Source organism: Erythrolamprus reginae, chromosome 6, assembly GCF_031021105.1.
Source record: "Erythrolamprus reginae isolate rEryReg1 chromosome 6, rEryReg1.hap1, whole genome shotgun sequence".
NCBI lineage: Eukaryota > Metazoa > Chordata > Lepidosauria > Squamata > Dipsadidae > Erythrolamprus > Erythrolamprus reginae.
Genome location: NC_091955.1, coordinates 28,312,660 through 28,332,014, shown reverse-complemented (window position 1 = coordinate 28,332,014; position 19,355 = coordinate 28,312,660). Strand labels below are relative to the sequence as shown.

At 37.8% G+C, this 19,355-nt stretch overlaps 1 protein-coding gene across 3 annotated transcripts in view; it reads right to left on the bottom strand.

The window, feature by feature from the left end:
* CADPS2 (calcium dependent secretion activator 2) overlaps nucleotides 1–19,355 on the bottom strand; it is a 507,583-nt gene that overhangs the window by 8,283 nt on the left and 479,945 nt on the right. The window lies entirely within an intron of this gene.

Genomic DNA, 19,355 nt, shown 5'->3' with positions numbered 1-19,355 from the left:
ATGTCTTAAGGAGAACATGGCTGATCAAAATAATTACATGGAAACATCTCATAACATACATAAATCTCATCATCACTCACCATTTAAGTTTCTTTCATGTATTTATGTGTTTCGTAAAATTAAGTGTTTTCAAACATAAGACACATGGATACATAAAAATGCTTCCAAATTTGACTCGAAGTGAAAAGAAAATATAATTTGAAAGATTGTCCCAGAACATTTCAGATACTTTAAATATTTATATTTAAGATATAACATTATAGACCTCTATGGTGAGTCAGTCAATTGTATCCAAGTATATCAAAGGGCTATCATAAAATATCACAGCAAATGACTATATTCATTTGACCGTTCATCATTATCCATGTGGTTCAAAATTAACATCCTATTAAGCCCCTTGACTTTTCTTTTAAATTTTGACTTTTACCACTGAAACTGCCTATTAACTGAATGCAATCTTCTATTATGAAAATTCACCCCACTAATTATCATAGATTGGCTAATTTATAGTTTCCTAATCTCTATCAATGCACTTGAAGTGAATATTGGCTAAAAACAATTCTGCTTGTGTCAGTGTGCAATGCTAGATCACATCTGTAAAGTACTGTGTTTGTGTCAGAATGAATTTTACACAATTATTCTGTTTGTTTGTAATTACCTTACATTAGTATCAGAACAAGAGCACTGCTGTTGAGTCTTTGTGAATGGGACAGCTGATTCCTACACAGAAGAATAATGTCTAAATCATGTGAAGTTCCTAAATGATTTAAATCACGGTTATGAAATCCACATGCTTCGTTCTGGATTTTCAAGGCAGATGGCTAAAATGCTGGAGAAAGAAAACCAGATGGAGAGGAATGCTTTGTTCCTGACCTTTCCACCGTCCCCCCCCCTCAAGTTATTATGGTTTCCACCAATAGCAATACTTCATAGCCTAGGAAATAAAGGAAATTGTGGGGATGGGATTTATTTCCCAGCAGCTCTAGTGGGGGCAAAAAAGATTTTGCTTTGAAGCCCTTCTATGCTGACAGTTCTTTTCAGAATAGTTAGTTGGAGCCTATTGATTACAAAGTCCATTTGCAAATGATCTCCTTCCCCTTCACAATGGAAACATTTTAGTGGTCACCTGCCATTTAAATATGCATAGTTTATTATACATCTATACCAGTGATAGGCTACCAAAATTTTTACTATCACACTGTGGGCGTGGCTTATGCATTTTCTTTCAACATCTTTCAGTGCAAATTGGGTGCTCTGGGGTGGAGCTCCATTTTCGCTACCCCACTGCGCTCCCCCCCCAGTCCGGGCAGTAGCCCACCCCTGATTATCTACTATATAAAATGTATGTACACACACGCGAGCACAACTCTTCTAAAATTATACATTTATTGTGATAGGAAAAACATACCCAGAGCCCAGAAGGGAAGAAAAGAAAAAAAAAAAATCAAAATTTTGCTACCAGTACTGCGTACCTGACTATACCCATAGGAGCCCACCACTGATCTATATAATAGTGCAAACAATCATACATATATACTGGGGGTGGGTCGCAGCTTAACTTGCTGCCTCTTTGTTTCCTCCTATGCTGTGTGACTGTATCTTGAGAGCGCACGCATGTGCAGTGCCAATTTTTTTTAAAAAAAAATCCTATCATCATCATCATCATCATCATCATCATAACAATAATAATAGAAACATGGAGGCACCTACGGACCTGCACTGACTGATCCGATTCAATGACATCATTGTGACATCACCAATGGGTCATTACCAGTTCAGGCGAACTGGGAGGAACTGGAGGAACCCACCCGATACATACCAGGGGCAGAGGTCTTCTACTGCTACTACTTGTGTGTTGCCCTATGCATACAGTGGGTTTCTTGCATGCACATGCGTCCAAGCGTATTTTTGCTTCTGCGCATGAAGCAAAACCTTGCTGGGGGACATATGCATATATAAGATTTTGGCAATTTTTTGCTTCTGTGCATGCGCACAGAATCTCATGCGCATGTGCGTCCCCTTGCAAAGTTTTGCTTCCTGTGCATGTGCAGAAGTAAAAACATGCTGGTATGTGCACGCCTGTGAGATTTTGGCAATTTTTTGCTTCCGTGCATGTGCAGAAGCAAGAAATTGCTAAAATCTCACATGTGTGTGTGTGTCTCCTTGGGAGATTTTGCTTTCTACGCATGCACAGAAGCAAAAACACACTGGGACATGTGTATATGCAAGACACTCGAAGCTGCAGGCGCAGCTCATCTTTTGCTACTGGTGTGGTGTCCTTTATCATTCTGGTAGGAGACCACTACTGATACACACATACATTCTCTCTCTCTCTCTCTCTTTCCCTCTCTCTCACCCCCACCGCCCCACCCCTGCATGTGCTTCAAAAATGGGTTAGCCTACCATAAGATCATTTCACTTTAGACCTCTTCTGAAATGCTTTGCAACTTTGGTGAAAAGCAAAACAGCAATGGCTATAGTAATATTTTCTTTTTTTAATGATACTGCTCCTCCCTTTAGAGTAGATGTCTCATTCCACTAGCACCAGGGTCTGAAATAGCTATCTTAAAATTATAAAGTCACTAATATTAATATTTTAAAGCAAACTCATGTTTGCATGATCAGTACCAGTAAGCCAGCTCACCTTTGCATGATCAATACCAGTAAAATATATTTATTTATTCTATGATAAGAAACCCCTCCCTCAACTACATAATATATGGGTATTTGTAAATGTATTTCATAATCACTTTCACCCTTGACTAACTGAATCCATTGGAGTGAAGGGAATCACAGAATATTCAAAGAACATTTGCTGCTTTCTTATGTAAACACCTTCCCCTTCTTTGATTGCTATGAAATACGCCCCCCAAAAGCAGCTCAGAATTGTAACAATTTAAGACACAGAAATTATTATTATTTAATTAAAAAAACTGCATGACATTTTCTTTATGACAGGGCAACAAAATGTATATTCTTTTTCATGCTCTATGGCAAACTCTTTTTCCATTGTGAAGACCTGTAAAACTGTTGAAGTATATCTGCAAGCTGCAACTGTGAATGCCAAGCAGATATAACTTCCTATAAGCAGCAGTTCTTAATCTTTTCTTTTAAAATTACCACATTTTCACTGTAAAGTTTAAAGAGCATCATTTAAAGCCATTGGTTGGCAATGCAACAATTGTGGACATGGCATAGATAACTTCCACATAATGTCTGCAGAGCCCCAACTTAAAGGGTCAAAAGAATACATTTTATGGCTCAAATTAAGAATACGAAATCTCTGCAACATTTGATGAACTCGTGAAATTTTGGGTATTTTAAAAAAAGCATCTATTATAGCGCCCATATTACAGAACTACTACCACTACTCTATTGGAAATCACTGCTCTAGGATACAAAGTTTTAAAAAGATGTGAGTTAGCTTTTCAAATTTTCTAATGATACCTCTCCAGCAGTTTCAATCAACACAAGCAGTGAGATGAGCACTGAGCATTGGAATTGTAGGTCAGGATTATTTGAAGGAACAGAAGCCCCCATTCCTGCAAGTCTCAAGAGGTCAAGCTTGACAAGAAGCCACATTAATCACACTGCTTTTATTATATTTTTTTCTGTCTCTCCCTTTTTTTCTTAGCGCCTTGAATTTCTGCATACTTCCATAGTTACTCAACTATGATGCTTCTGTTTCTCATAAGTGTGGCCAGGCTTTTGGCCATATAATCAGCAGTTGGTCATTTAATTTCATTCAGAAGAAATGAAGTTGAACTGTTTAAATGTTAAATATTTGGCTCATATGTTTAATAAGCTTCAGGGGAAAGCTTCTTCTAGTTGATCTATGATTTCAGAACAAAATTATTGGCTATGAATTGACAAACCTTTAAAAAGCTAGCTTAACACATGCAGGGTTCATAGTAAAGGCACTAGAGCAAAGCATAGTTGGCTATAGAAACTGTGAGCTTCTCCTGTTGATTAAGTGTATATATATTTACAGTACATGAGGAAATCAATAAACCCTCAATGGTGCCTTTGCCTGGCATTTCATGGTGGAAAACATATGACCTAAGACAATCCAAATGGTAGAGAACCTATTGATTTTTCTTTACTATACAGAGGACAGCAGGCCCAGTTAACACTTTCTATCAGATTTGCCTGGAGTTTCAGAGCTGTTGCAGCTGGATGCATTCTATTGATCTCCGTAAGGTACTTCTATACTATTTTTAAAGATACCACAGTAAAATGTATATGTAATTATGATTCTCTTTTTGTTCTTATCCCGAAAGATGAACACAATGCTTTCTGTCGATGAGTTCAATTTTAAATTATGACAAATATAGGAATTTTTTTTTTCACTCTCCAACATTCTGGTTATAGTGGCTATTTTTTAAAAAAGAATGTGATTCATTTAAAACTAATTTCTAAAAATATTTTCCTGTTTACTTATTTGTAAAATTAGCTTATTAATAAATTTATTTATAACATTCATGTACTGCAAAACTATAGTGTTACAGCACTGTGTACAAAATTATTCCATGATTCAAATGCATTTTATAATGCTAAACAAATGTTACAAAATTTTAAATCTCCAGTCATACAACGCATGACAAAGTTGTTTGAGAAGAATACCATCAAGAATGTTTTGGAAATGTAACTATTTCACTGGACAAATTTTCTTTCTCTTTTCTTCAACAGCATGCAAACTATATTTTAATTTACACAAACATCCCAAATTTCTTTGGGGAGGATTCTTGTTCCTCACATATACCTATTGTTGGAAGAGATCAAAAAGATGAAATGGCAGGACTCATTCTAAAAGTATAAACTGTTAATTGGATAATGAAAGGAATGATTGCTCACTAAAAGCAAAGAGTTATACTTAACTTGATCAACTTGAATGATATAAAGAAAGCCATGATATAAAAACACTACAGGTTTTATCTGGATCAGCTAACATGGATCTGAAACCCTAAGGGTAATGTTTCAATCTATAACCTATTCTGACAGGTAAAAAATTGAAGACCATCAAGCCATTACTCTAATTCAGGGGCATAAGAATATTAGTGGTATTAGAATCTTTAAAGTATAGTTTAATTATGAATCCAGGTTGAAGGGGAAAAATTATTAGGATATATGGAGTAGTGTGAATTCTTTTAGTACTGCATATTGAAATCTTATTTCTGAAAAGTAAACAGGAAAAGTGACTTAGGGTTGTAATTTACTAAGTAAAAAATATTTTTTTGTTAAAAATGAGTTTACTTTTATAATACAGAACAAACGCAAACTCAAAAGAGTTATAACAGTTTTAAAAAATAAAGCAATTATACAAATATAGTTTAATATATAGTTATATTTTATTTGATATTAACTTTCTTTTCTAAGATTGGCAGAGAATAAAAAGCTTTTTTTATTGTTTCATCTTTACAAAATGGGGTGCAAAATTTCAGAGTTATTATTTTATACATTAAAGCAGACTCACGTATATAATAAAAGATGGAATATTACAAAGAATTGGAAATGTATTTCATAAGTGACTTACTGACAAAGCAGTCTATTAAGCCTACTGGCTGCCCTTCCTCCGCTTATTTTAGTAATATTTGTGAGGAATTCACACAGGCCCTAGTGAGAAAATAGGGGGCTGCTCCCAACAGTGTCTGTGAATTGTGCTTTGTGCCTGCACACGCGTACGCATGTGTGTGAGGTTGCTTTCTCCCACAACAGTCTGTTAACATGTTTGAAAATTTACAAGATCTGCTCTTTCATGCTCTATAGGGAAAACCTGATGCTACAAAGCGTGTTAAAGGAGTCAATTATTTTGCTCCCTTAAATAAAGAATCTCAGACGGATTCTTATATTCTTTTATTGTCTATGGCAGCCTTAAAAAAATTAGGCATAATTAAAGGTGAATTAAAGCTCAGTAGAAATGTAAAGAGTATCAGCAAATCTGAGCACTGCTCAGCTTTTGAATTTCTTTCTTTCTACCTTTCTTTCTACTTCTCAGTTCTTTTAAATGGTTTTCTATGGCAGGAACATTTTTCTTAATTAGTCACAGCTAATTAGTGTTCTGGCATAGACAAGTAATCAGAAATGTCAGAGCTACAAGGCTACATCTCCCTAATCCTTTGATAATAATTTAGCCTCCTGGGAGGGCCTCAAGCTGTGGTAAGTAGTAGTTGACAATAAGGCAAAATTAGGTGGGCAGCAGACCATTAGGATAGAAAAATAAAAAGCACTACCAAGTCCTGCTGAGCACCATCAGGCAACTAACTGCATTGCCAGATGAGGTGCCTGTTTAAGCCTGTGTTGTTAATTAGCTGATTCTACCAGACCTGCCACATATGTCCAGGTGCATCAGGAAAAAAAACCCCAAGAAATCTATTTTTGGGGTTGTGCCAAGTGACAGTTATGTTCCTATCCAGTTTCTGGAAACCTGATAGCAGAAGTCCACATATTTCCTGAAGATTATTTTGATTTATCAAAGAAATAAGCAGCTCAACACGCTACAATGCATTATCTTGTGGAGTTTCTCTGGGAATTAGGCATGCTTCACTCAGATTTCTTAGACCTTCATTCCCATGCAGGTTTTGGATGCGAGAAGAGGACTTTTGAACAACTTCCCACCCAGTTTTAACTTGCAGGTGTTGTCCTGGCATATAATTGAGATCAAAAGAAGAACGTTTTTTGTCAAAGCTCACACCTACAAATGATAATTTAACACATAAAATGATGATGAACTGAAACTAACCTGACAAACTGTAATCTGAGAATGAGCAATTTTGAACACTGACATTTGCATTTTGAGAGAGGAAAAAAGCAACTAAGTCTCCAAACTTTTTCAATAAATGTGAATTGTTTGTAAGACATACTTCAAACTGATCAATAAAAGTCAATTGACAGCAGTTATTCTTCTATCATTCAACAAATGCCCCCAAAAGGCATATGAATGTTATGTTAGATGTTTTCAATATAATGATCAAACTTTTAGTACTGAATATTTAAAATCATTCTGCAGTTCTCCATAGTATGATTAGTAACTTTGGATTAGTAACTTCAAATTTAGCAGAACTTTTGAAGAAAAGATACTATAGAAAAGTAAAACGTATTTTAACATTCATGGCTGAGAATTAATATTGCTGACTGTAAAACAAAGTTCTGAAAAATGAAATGTACTTTCACTAGGAAAACTAATGAATAAAGCCTTTAACTTGAAAACAATATTGAAGGATTAAAATATGATTTTAAAATGTGCAAAAATAGCATACTATAGGAATTTGTTGCTTTAATCTAAAAAAAAAAGTAATTCCAAATGTTTCTAAGCCACAATGCAGTCTTACCTACACTTCTATTTGAAATATTAATTTGTTATATAACTTGCTGGTAATATGTTTTTTGTTTTGTTTTGTTTTCACTGAGTCCAGATCAATTAAAAGCAAGTATTTCAAATGAGAAGATACTGCATTAGGGGGACCATGCGTCCTACTTTTCAGAAGACTATTTGAAAGATCTCCAATATAAAAACTTAACAAACAAGAACAAATGCCTTTGAGTTATCCACCAAGAGTAAACTGAGATTGCAAGCAAGGTTCTAGGCTGCATAGAGAGATGGATAGAATCAAGATCAAGTGAAGTGTAATACAGTGGTGAAATCCATTTTTTTTACTACCTGTTCTGTGGGCGTGGTTTGGTGGTAGTGGTGTGGCTTGATAGGCATGGTAAAGGAAGGATACTGTAAAATCTACATTCCTATCTCACTCCAGGTGAAGGATACTGCAAAATCTACATTCCCATCCCACTCTGGGACCAGCCAGAGGTGATATTTGCTGATTCTCTGAACTACTAAAAATTTCCACAGCCATTTCTTCAGAACCCAACAGAACCTGCTGGATTTCACTCCTGTGTTAATACCACTTTACAATGTCTTGGTAAGGCCCCACTTGGAATACTGCATCCAATTTTGGTTGCCACAGTGTAAAAAAAGTTGTGGAGACTCTAGAAAGAGTGTAGAGAATCCTACACGGGAAGAAACCCGAATATACCAAGACCGTCATACCTGTACCCATGAAAATCTACCGTTTCGGTGAAATCACATTCACCATAATCAGGCTGAAGTTTTAAGCTTCGTGCTGTTGTAAATATGGAATGTTTGCAACTGCCATTTCTTCCTTATATATAGTGTTGGGGTGGAGATTTGGTTTGAATGTAGCAAATAGATTGGGTGACTATGTTTTAGTGATTTGATTGGTTGGTGGAATCACAATTACTTGAAGGATTGACATGGTGATTATTATGAAATGTTTTTTTGTTTAAGGCGAATGTGATTTCACCGAAACGTCGCATAGACACTCAAAATATTACACGGGGCAAAACCAGAACTCAGAACAATCTACACACACACACACACACACACACACACACACACACACACACATATACACACACACACACACACACACATATATATATACACACACACATACACACACGCACATGTCTTTTTGCTGAATTTGAAAATTATATATATATATATATATATATATATATATATATATATATATATATGTCACATGTTTAAGCTGAATTTGAAAATTAAGGGAGACTAGGAGAAGCTTGAGAAAAGCTTGTATTAAAGAAAAATAGGGGGCAAATACCTTCTCTCTCAAATTTGCTTGTAACTCCCACTATGACAACCACTACTTTAATTGACAAAGTGGTTGAAGTCTCTTCCACCCCAGGAAATATGGAAGCCCAAACTTTAGACAAAGAAGAAACAGAATAAGTTTGTGCCTAAAGCAGAGGGAAGGGTTACTTTCTTCTTCCAAAACATAATCTTGCCTTTCTTCTGTCTATTCTTTCTGGCAGTAGTTACAGTACTTGAATAGTCTCCCAAGCCAGTTTGAAACCTTTAATACTTCTGTGCCATAAACATTTGCCTTTAACTGCTATCATTTATACTTTTATTTCACTGTAACTTATACATGCCCTGCTTCAATTTCCTTGGAAGGTACTGCAATATCCAATCATTCAATCATATCCAATCATTGGCAAAGAAGTCCTGTCCCATGGACTCCCCATCATTTTGGTGGCCAGTTGTGATCTGATCACAAAAGTTACCTTTAAGGTTAAATATTGTAATTTTATATTGTATTCTGCTACTGTCTTCCTCAGGAGGGAATTTGTTCAAATACATCTCTCTTTCCTCCCCACCTCTCAATCTGACACAATTGCTGACTCACTGTCATCCACATTCCTTTGGGATTTCCAAAAAAAACATTTTGTAATGTATTAGGTGGAATATACAGTGGGGGGGGGGGAAGGGAAAGTATTTAGTCAGACACCAATTGTGCAAGTTCTTCCACTTAAAAAGATGAGAGAGGCCTGTAATTGACATCATAGGTAGACCTCAACCATGAGAGATAACATGAGAAAACACATCCAGAAAATCACATTGTCTGATTTTTAACGAATTTCTTTGCAAAAATCCCAGACCAACACGGGAGAACCTAGTGAATGATGTGCAGAGAGCTAATGTAACAAAGGCTACTTTCAGTAACACACTACGCCGCCAGGGACTCAAGATTCTGCAGTGCCAGATGTGTCCCCCTGCTTAAGCCAGTACATGTCCAGGCTCGTCTGAAGTTTGCTAGAGAGCATTTGGATGATCCAGAAGAGTATTGGGAGAATGTCATATGGTCAGATGAAACCAAAGTAGAACTGTTTGGTAGAAACAAAACTCGTCGTGTTTGGAGGAGGAAGAATGCTGAGTTGCATCCCAAAAACACCATACCTCCTGTGAAGCATAGGGGTGGCAACATCATGTTTTGGGGCAGTTTCTCTGCAAAGGGACCAGGATGACCGATCCGTGTACATGAAAGAATAAATGGGGCCATGTATTGTGAGATTTTGAGTGCAAACCACCTTCTATCAGCAAGGGCACTGAAGATGAAACGCGGCTGGATCTTTCAGCATGACAATGATACCAAATACACCACCAGGGCAATGAAGGAGTAGCTTCGTAAGAAGCATTTTAAGGTCCTGGAGTGGCCTAGCCAGTCTCCAGATCTCAACCTTATAAAAAACTTTTGGAGGGAGTTGAAAGTCCGTGTTGCCCAGTGACAGCCCCAAAACATCACTGCTCTTGAGGAGATCTGCATGGAGGAATGGGCCAACTTACCAGCAACTGTGTTTGCCAACCTTGTGAGGACTTACAGAAAATGTTTGACCTCTGTCATTGCCAACAAAGGATATATGACAAAGTATTGAAATTAAATTTTGTCATTGACCAAATACTTATTTTCCACCATAATGTGGAAATAAATTCTTTAAAAATCAGACAATGTGATTTTCTGGATGTGTTTTCTCATGTTGTCTCTCATGGTTGAGGTCTACCCATGATGTCAATTACAGGCCACTCTCATCTTTTTAAGTGGGAGAACTTGCACAATTGGTGTCTGACTAAATACTTCCCTCCCCCCACTGTATATGGAGACTCTCAATTATCCAGGTCATGGTTATTGCAAAGGTGCTTTTCCAAAGGTAACTGGACTTTGTTTTTTCCCCCTCTTGGAAACTGTTTTGCTTCTCATCCAAGAAGCTTCTTCAGTTCTGATTAGTTGGAATGGGATAGTTAAACCTCTTCCGTTTCAATTACATAATTTTAAATTAGTCCAATCTGGTTTTGGATGTTGAATTCTCTGGATCCTTACCAGAGCTCCATTTAAATCCATTCATTTTAGGCTCACTTTATGGTTCTGGGTTTAGCTTGGATAATTCTAGAGCACTCATATACTTCATCTGAACTGGGATACATTTTAATCCATGCAATGTTCAAAATAAGGTTGAAATGTGGTCCACTTTCACTATTTGTATTATAAAGAAACCACAAGAAATTAATAATTTATGATAATGTAACACTTTGGTCACTGTAAATATTTTATAAAACAAAAAAGTAAAAATACAGCTCAAATCAATGTTAAACCAATTAAAAAATTGAGCGCCAAAAACCAATTAATTTGCAATAAAATTTACACCATATCTCTTTTTATCTGTTTTTCAACCAACTCAATACACATTATAACACTAACAACTTTCACCAACACATCTAACACATACAACATATTTACCATACTATTCATATACTCCCCACACTACTTCCAGACAAAAGTCGTCCCTGAAAACGTCTGCGCTAAACGCAGATCTTTCTTTTCCTCCTTCTCTCTTCTTTTTTATTCTTTCTTTTCTTTTATCTATCATCTTCCCCTACCTCTCTTCTTATTCCTTTAACTTAGAAATATTTTTAATAACTTGTTATTAGTTAATACATATTAAAAGAAATACAACATTTACCATTATAACTTTAGGGAACTTTTCATTCTCTTTATTTACTGCTTATTCAATGTTTATTTATAATGTTTAAGAAATATAACATTTCCATTAAGAAGTTGATCTAATGTTTACTTACAACGATTAAGGAATATAGTATCTTTTCCAAGAAATATATGTACTATAATGTATACCTTACAATGTATAACTATACGCTCTACCTTAACTGCTTGACTTTGTACCCCTTCTTTTTTTTTCCCCACCGTCCTTCCCCTGTTTCCCCTTTTCCCTTTTCTTTCCCTTTCCCCCCTTCTTTTTCATTATATTTATAAATAAAGTATATTTTAAAAAAGAAGAAGTAAAAATACAGAATTAAAATAAAAAGAAGTTATGACAAAAAGAAAAAAGTATGAATAAACATTCTAAAGTAAAATAGAAGTGGGAGCATATGTGTTACACACAAAAACAAATTTACACAGTTACCCAATAAAACCTCACTAGCCAGTTTCTGATAGATACCCAGAAGCTCAAAGTTGATACAAAATGCAAAGAATGTTAGACTATATGTTTCAGTACATTTTCACTATATTTTAAAGCAGGGTTTTTACTTCCAAATGTTTAACAATAATTTGCAGCTTTATTACATCCTGATTAAAGCAACATAATAAGTAAAAGACACAATCTATTAAAGAAATTTTAGACTTTTGAAATTAGATTGCCTTAACCATAATAATTGACCCAATTTGCATTCATGCAGTTTTTACCTGCTGAATGCTCCATCTTCTTGATAATTCTTCATATATTTGATGATTATCATAACTCTTTAATTATCTCTAAGCTCTGCATTTATAAATTAAATACAAAGTGATGGTCCACAAGAATACTAACAAATTGAAAAAAAAACCCTAAAAGAAATGTCATTCAAGACTACACAATCCACTCTGTAATAAGTAACATTCTCAGTTTGAAACTCTGCTTCCTTTTCAAAACAGACATTGTTCTTCTTATTTATTGTACAAATGACAATATGTCAGATTGATATGTAAGCTGAAGAAATGCTCAGAAGCATTATTATTTCAGGAAAAAAGCATGTATATGGATCAGAAAGCATGTTTTCCACAGAAATAATATTTTTAATGAGCAATATTCACCTCTGACATATGACCAGGTTAACACTAGCTAATTTTATTTTTTTTAAAGTCAGATACTTTAGCATCTCATTTAATAAGCTTAAAGCCAATTAAAACTCCACCAGAACAGATATAATTTAATTCATTATAAACATTTCCAACAGAAATGTAAATGCATGCTTACTCACCTATTAAAAGCGATTTCTAAAACAGCCCTGACCAAAAATCACTTAATACAAAAGAATATGAGACAAAGTTATGGTTTTAGAAGTTATGATTTTAGAAATAGATGAAGCACAGACATAGGTAATCTTAGGAATTATAGGCCAATGATAGCAATGTTTATTAATTAAAACTGTTAAACCTCTCTTCATCTCTGAAGATATTAGGGCAGTCGAGAAATATAATTATAATATAACACTCTAAATCCTGTATTGTGAGAGAAGCAAAAACAGCTAATTAATACAGTTTGACCATCACAATGTTTAGAGTTATCTCATGAACACCACTACTAATTCCAGTCCAATATCAATGATGTGAAGGATTTCAGAGTTGGACACCAGAATTGACACCAAAATATCAAGAATATTTTTAAATGGAAAAAGCTACAGCTGATATTTGGATCCAAATTAGTAGATCTTGAAAAGGAAGAAGTAATAACTTGAACTGGGTGTAAAAGCAAATGTATTCTTATAAAAATTGGCCCACATGCATGTATGTTTCAAAGTTTGTAAGGTGTTAGTAAACCAGATAGTTGGATACAGAAGTATTAAAGAAAAAGGAAGACTGTGGAACAATAATTTCAACCTTATTTAATCTCACAAAACATAAGTAAGGTAAAGTTTAGAATCAATGGAACAGAACCTACGTTACTGGGAAACTCAAGTACAGTGGTACCTCATGATACGAACTTAATTGGTTCCAGGAGGAGGTTCGTAAGGTGAAAAGTTCGTAAGATGAAACAATGTTTTCCATAGGAATCAATGTAAAAGCAAATAATGCATGCAAATCCTTCAGGAAAATCCCAAACTTCATCCCAGCAGCAGCGGCTTAGGTTCGTAAGGTGAAAATAGTTCAGAAGAAGAGGCAAAAAAATCTTAAACACCGGGTTCGTATCTTGAAAAGTTCGTTAGAAGAGGCGTCTGTAAGATGAGGTACCACTGTACTGTACAAGTAAATCTGTAAAAAATGACTTAAAGTGTCTCAGGGAAGACCATCTCAAAGCTCCCACACCCAGCCTCAACTCTGCAGAGCAAAATGGCCTCAGTCACTTTTTCCAGACATGGTATGATGATCATGATTAAAAAATCACAAATTAATTCTAACTCCATTCTCATGATTGATGAAATTATGCCTTGACAAAAGACAAAAGAGATAGAGACACTGGTTACTGGTTTTGTAACCTGAGTTCATGCAATTTCAAAAGTATTCTTCCAAAAAGCTTCTATACAATTTTCAGGGAGAGGGTTTTTGTTGTTCCTTTTGGTAGAAGGAGATATTGATGGTGAAGCCTATGTAACTTTTTTGCTTCCCTAGGATAGTTTTTTGTTTCAGTGTGGTGTTCAGGGGGAGAAAAGAGAAGAAAGGAGGAAAGAAGGGTTTATGGGGAAATAAGGGAGGAGATTACCTCTCAGGACTCACTGACACAGCCAAGCACTTCCACTTCTTTGAGCTCTGCCACCGGCATCTGTTCCCAGACAAAGAACTTGGGGCCAGTGACATTTATCATTGTGGCTTTCACTCACTTGGAGTTGCCTGTGTAATTTTGAACAAACGCCAAGTCCCCAATTGATAAGGTTTTAGTTGGTTTGGCCAAATTTAAGGGTGCCTCTGGGTTGTAGCTTGGGTTAAGCTGATCCAGTTGGGACCTTAGTTTCTGTCCCATTAGTACTTTTGCTGGGCTCCGGTAAGTGCTGTGCATGGGATTATGTGTTGGATTAACAGGAACTGATCTATTCATTCCTGCCAGTCTCCAGGATTCTTTGGTCAACCATGCCAACCATTCAGCTTGGCCATTGGTAGCTGGGCTGAAGAGTGAGAAAAAGTCATGCTTTATGCTTTGGTTGGCTCAAAATGTTTCTATGTGCCTGGCTGTCAGCTGTGTCCCATTGTCAGACACAAGAATATCAGACAAGTCATGAGTTGCAAAGAGTTTCCTCAGGGCTCGTATGGTGGCACTAGTTGTTGCTGAGTGCATTTGGATTACTTCCAGCCATTTCAAATAGGCATCGACCACTATGAGGAATGTCTGGCTGGCTATTGGCTTTGCATTGTCAATGTGCACTCTCAACCATTTGGGGTCTCCCACTCGTGAGGTGTGGATCTAGGTGGGGCTGGTCTAGATTCCTGAGAAGGCGTCCAAGTTGCCACCCATTCTGCAATGTCCTTATTGAGCTGTGGCCACCAGAGATAGCTCCTTACTAATGATTTCATGTGCACTATGCCCGGGTGACCCTGTACAAAGTCCTTATCACCCTTTTTCTTAGATTTTGGGGGATTATTACTCTTTTGCCCAAGAGCAGATAGCTCTGTCTGTTTATTTTTAAAAGTCCTGAAGTTCTCTTCTTCTACTTCCTGTGGCCACCTCCTCAACGCCCAGTTCATCATTTTAAACAGTACTGGGTCTTTTGCTCCACTTTCTGTGATGTCTCGAGATGTGATAGACTTACAGGGGGTGGACAAAAAAATGGAAACACTTGACTTTTTGGCATCATATTGTTTGAACATGTTCAAATCAATCAAAACTTGACATATTTTAATGTTTTTTTTAAAAAAATCTGTTATTTGATATGTTTTTTAAACTACCTTTTTTTTTTTACAGAAATTTAAGGAAATTGGTTATAACCTTCTAGAAATGGCAGACCTCGCAAACTTTCAAAGGGGTCAAATTGTTGGTGCTCGAATGGCAGGTGCTAGTGTAACAGAAAGTGCCCAAATGTTTGGCGTAATGACTGCTTTTGAAATGTCCTCAGCCAAGCACAGGTCTGGTTGAAAGTCAAAGTTGTCTTAGAGAGACTGTCAGACTCTAAAGCGAATTGATAGAGCAGATCGCAAGACCACAGCTCCTAAAATCTCTGCAGAGCTCAATAGACACATACAGAACCCAGTTTCCACAAAAGCTGTTTGAAGAGTTTCACAAATCTGGATTCCACTGAAGAGCTGCAATTAGAAAACCTCTGCTCTCCAAGGCAAATGTTTCAAAGTGTTTAGAGTGGTGTAGTAACCACCAGAAATGGTCCCTCGAGCAGTGGCAAAATGTGATTTTTTCTGATGAATCATTGTTTACCCTTTTTCCAACTTAATTTTATCCAGGCTGCCTTCTCCCAACCATCAAACATGGTGGGGGTTCAGTGATGATCTGGGGTGCTATTTCTTGGAAATCTGCGGGGCCAATGATTTCCCTTCATGGAAGAATTAACAGCCATCCCTATTTAGGACTTTTGGCCAACCAAATTAATCCTAGGGTTCAAGAACTGTTTCCAGAGGGGGATGCCATCTTTCAAGATGATAATGCACCAATCCATAGAGCAAGAAGTGTTAAAGAATGGCACAAAGAACATTCTAATGAAGTTCAGCATCTCATCTGGCCACCACCATCACCAGACCTCAACATTATTGAGCATTTATGGTCGATTTTAGAGATTCAAGTAAGAAGTCGATTTCCACCACCATTGTCTCAAAAAGAACTGGAGGTTGCTTTAACTGAAGAATGGGCTAAAATTCCTTTGGAAACAATTCACAATTTGTATGAATCAATACCTCAGAGAATTGAGGCTGTATTTGCTGCAAAAGGTGAACCAACACCATATTAAAAGATATTTTGATGATTTTTCAAGGTGTTTCCATTCTTTTGTCCACCCCCTGTAGTTTGCTCGTTGTCTACCAGTAATATTTTCGTCACAGGAGCAGGGTATTTGACAAGATTTGGGTCTGGGCAGTGGCTTAGGGTGTCTGCATGAGGGATGCTTTTACCTGGTTTGTGATGGAGGGTCTAACTGTAACCCCACAGGAATATGGACCAACAGGTTAATCAAAGGAGACATATATTGTGGGGTTTGTTTGTTCCCTGAAAACAGACCTAGTAATGGCTTGTGGTCTGGTTTGTGATTAGGTTGAATTAGAGGTACTCATGGAACCATTTAATGCCAGCCACTGCTGTAAGGGCTTCTTTGTCCAGCTGGTTGTAGTTCTGCTCCACTGGAGAGAATGTCTTTGAGTGCGTGCCTCTGAGTTGTTGGGTAATTGGTGGCTGAGGACTACCCCCACTCCAAGAGGAAAAGCGTTGCATGTTAACATCAATGGGAGGGTCTCACTGTATAATACGCTGTCTGAAAATAGGAGGTTCTTCACAGCTGCAATCGTGCTGGCCTCCCTTTGTACCCAAATCCCTGTGGTCGTCTTCCCCAGGAGACTATGAAGGGGCTCAGCAACAGTCGCCTTCTGTTTTAAAAATATCGCATTAAAATTTAGCATTCCTAGGAAGGCTTGTAATTTTGCTTTGTTCTTGTGGGTTGGGGATGTTTTACAGCTTTTACTTTGTAGTCTGTTGAGTGGATGCCGGACCCATCAATAAGAAATCCCAGGAATTCCACACTGGGGACCTCAATTTTACACTTGTCCTTCCTGACTTTAATTCCCCTTTCTTGAAATTGTCCCAGTACTTCCCTTAGTCTAGCCACTAACTGCTCTTCTGAATCTCCTTAGTCCCCATCAAAGAAGGGGACTATTCCTAGGATGCTGTGGAAAAGGTGTTCCATAACGCTCTGGAACAACCCCGGGCCATACCGACCTCAAACAGCAGATGATTGCATCTAAAAGCCCCCCTGTGAGTGACTAGTCTCGGCCTCTGCTGTGGTTGCATCTACAGGCAATTGTTGGTATGATTGTGCTAGGTTGAGCTTAGCAAAAATTTTACTATTGCCAAGCAAGGGTAAATGATGCTGCACCATTGGCAAAGGATAAGCAGGGCTTTATTCATGGTCGCTTTATAATCAATGCACACTCTAATTGAGCCATCCGGCTTCATTGGGGTTACAATAAGTGTTTCCCAAGTAGCGTGGTCAATGGGCTCTAGGACTCCTTGTGCTATCAATTTGTCCAATTGCTCATCGACCTTAGGGTAGAGTATTAGGGGGACCCTGTGGGGCTTGAGCCTAATAGGGGTTAAGCTGAGCTCTAGATTAAATAATATGGGCTTGCTCTTATATTTACCTAGTCCTCTGGCAAAAATGGTCTGGAAATTGGATGCAAGATTGTCCAGCTTGCTCTCTGATAGGTGAGTTTGAGGTCCAGAGGTTTCAGCCACTTGACTCCTAGGAAGGTTGGCCTTGGCCTGTAGGTGATCATTAGTAGAATGGTGCCATTGAAATTTTTGAATTGAATGGATACTTCCACCCTGCCCAGCAGTTTGATTGGGTTACCTTGAAAACCATTCAGTCTGATATGGTGTAGCTTGAGGTATTGTCTGGTTATCAAAGGCATAAATTGTTTCAATTGCCATGATGGTAAAGGCTTATCTTGTGTCTACTTTTATCTTGCGGGGTAGCCATGTATGGTTGCCAGAATGTGGAATTTTTCTCTGAACGTAGTTGTCCTTGTCATATTCCTCATCTTCTTCTGGAACCTGTCATTCAATTGAGCTGGGAATGTATGCAATAGATCCTTGAGCTTGTTTTCCAGATGTCAGCTGCAGAGGTTTCTGAGGATTCTGCAGCTCATGCTTCCTCTACGACTTCCTTAAATATAGCTCCACTCCATATTAGTAGTTTCTTCTGGAGGTTCAGATACTAGGATTATTCTGTCTTTCATCACCTCCTCGATGAATTTGCATTTGGCTGTGATTTCCTGGAGGCATGCCATGAAGTCATTGATCACTTCCCTTTAATGCTGGTGCCAATGGTAGAATTCATTCCTGATGCCCATTGGAGGGGCTGAGGGTTTGTAGTGCTCAGTTTGGATTAAACTGTTGACCAGGAGTTGGACTTGATGTCTATTGGCGCTACTAGGGTCTGAGCCATGTTGTAGATTTGTGGCCCACAGGGAGTGAGAAAGAGAGCCCTGTTTTCTGGCAAATCTTGGAAATTGTTTGCCTCTAGGAAGATTCAAAAATGAGACATGTAGGCGCACCATTCCTCTGTCTTGGAGTTGAAGAAGGTTGGAACTGGAGAATTATCTGGGTGGTCATCCTTCAAGGTTGGCCAGGCAAGTTTAGGTTTGCTGGAAAGATGGCCACGGATGCCATGATATGCCTTTGTTCTATGGTTCTTTTTCTAACACCTTGGGTCAGCAGTGTTAGATTCACACATAAATGACAAGGTGAGTCACAGCAACAGTTCAGCACCTTTATTAACTCCAAGCTGAAGTTAATATAGACTGCCAGTAGGCTGCAGGAAATCTGCTTTTAAGGGAATCACTGGAGCCTGCTAACGAGGGGTTTAAAACCCCTGCCACTAGATTAGCCAATCAGTGGCCAGTATGTAATTAGTTTGTACATCTGTCCTCACTTTCTTTCTGATCTTTCCTCTCTCCCTGTATCTCCCTTTGATCTCTCCTCTCCCTCCCATCTCTCTTCACTCTCTCTTTTATTTCGTTCTCTCTCTCTCCTCTCTCTCCCTCTCATTCTGATTCACCAGGGTGACTTAGGTGTTCACAGTACCAACAAGGGTTGGAAGAAATGCCTATGCGACTCAACAAGAGATGAAGCTTCACTCCCGCTCTGGAATATGGAGCAAATCTCCATCCTCTGCCCTCTGCCCTTCCCTTCTTAGGCCAGGCGAGGAGTGACCTGAAAGGGGAGGGGACAGCCAGTGGTGGGTTAATCCAACAGGAAGCCACAGCAGGGTGATGAAAGAGCCATGGGTTGCCACCCCCTGTTGCTTTGACCTGCCTGCACTGCTGCAACCCCCCTGTGCC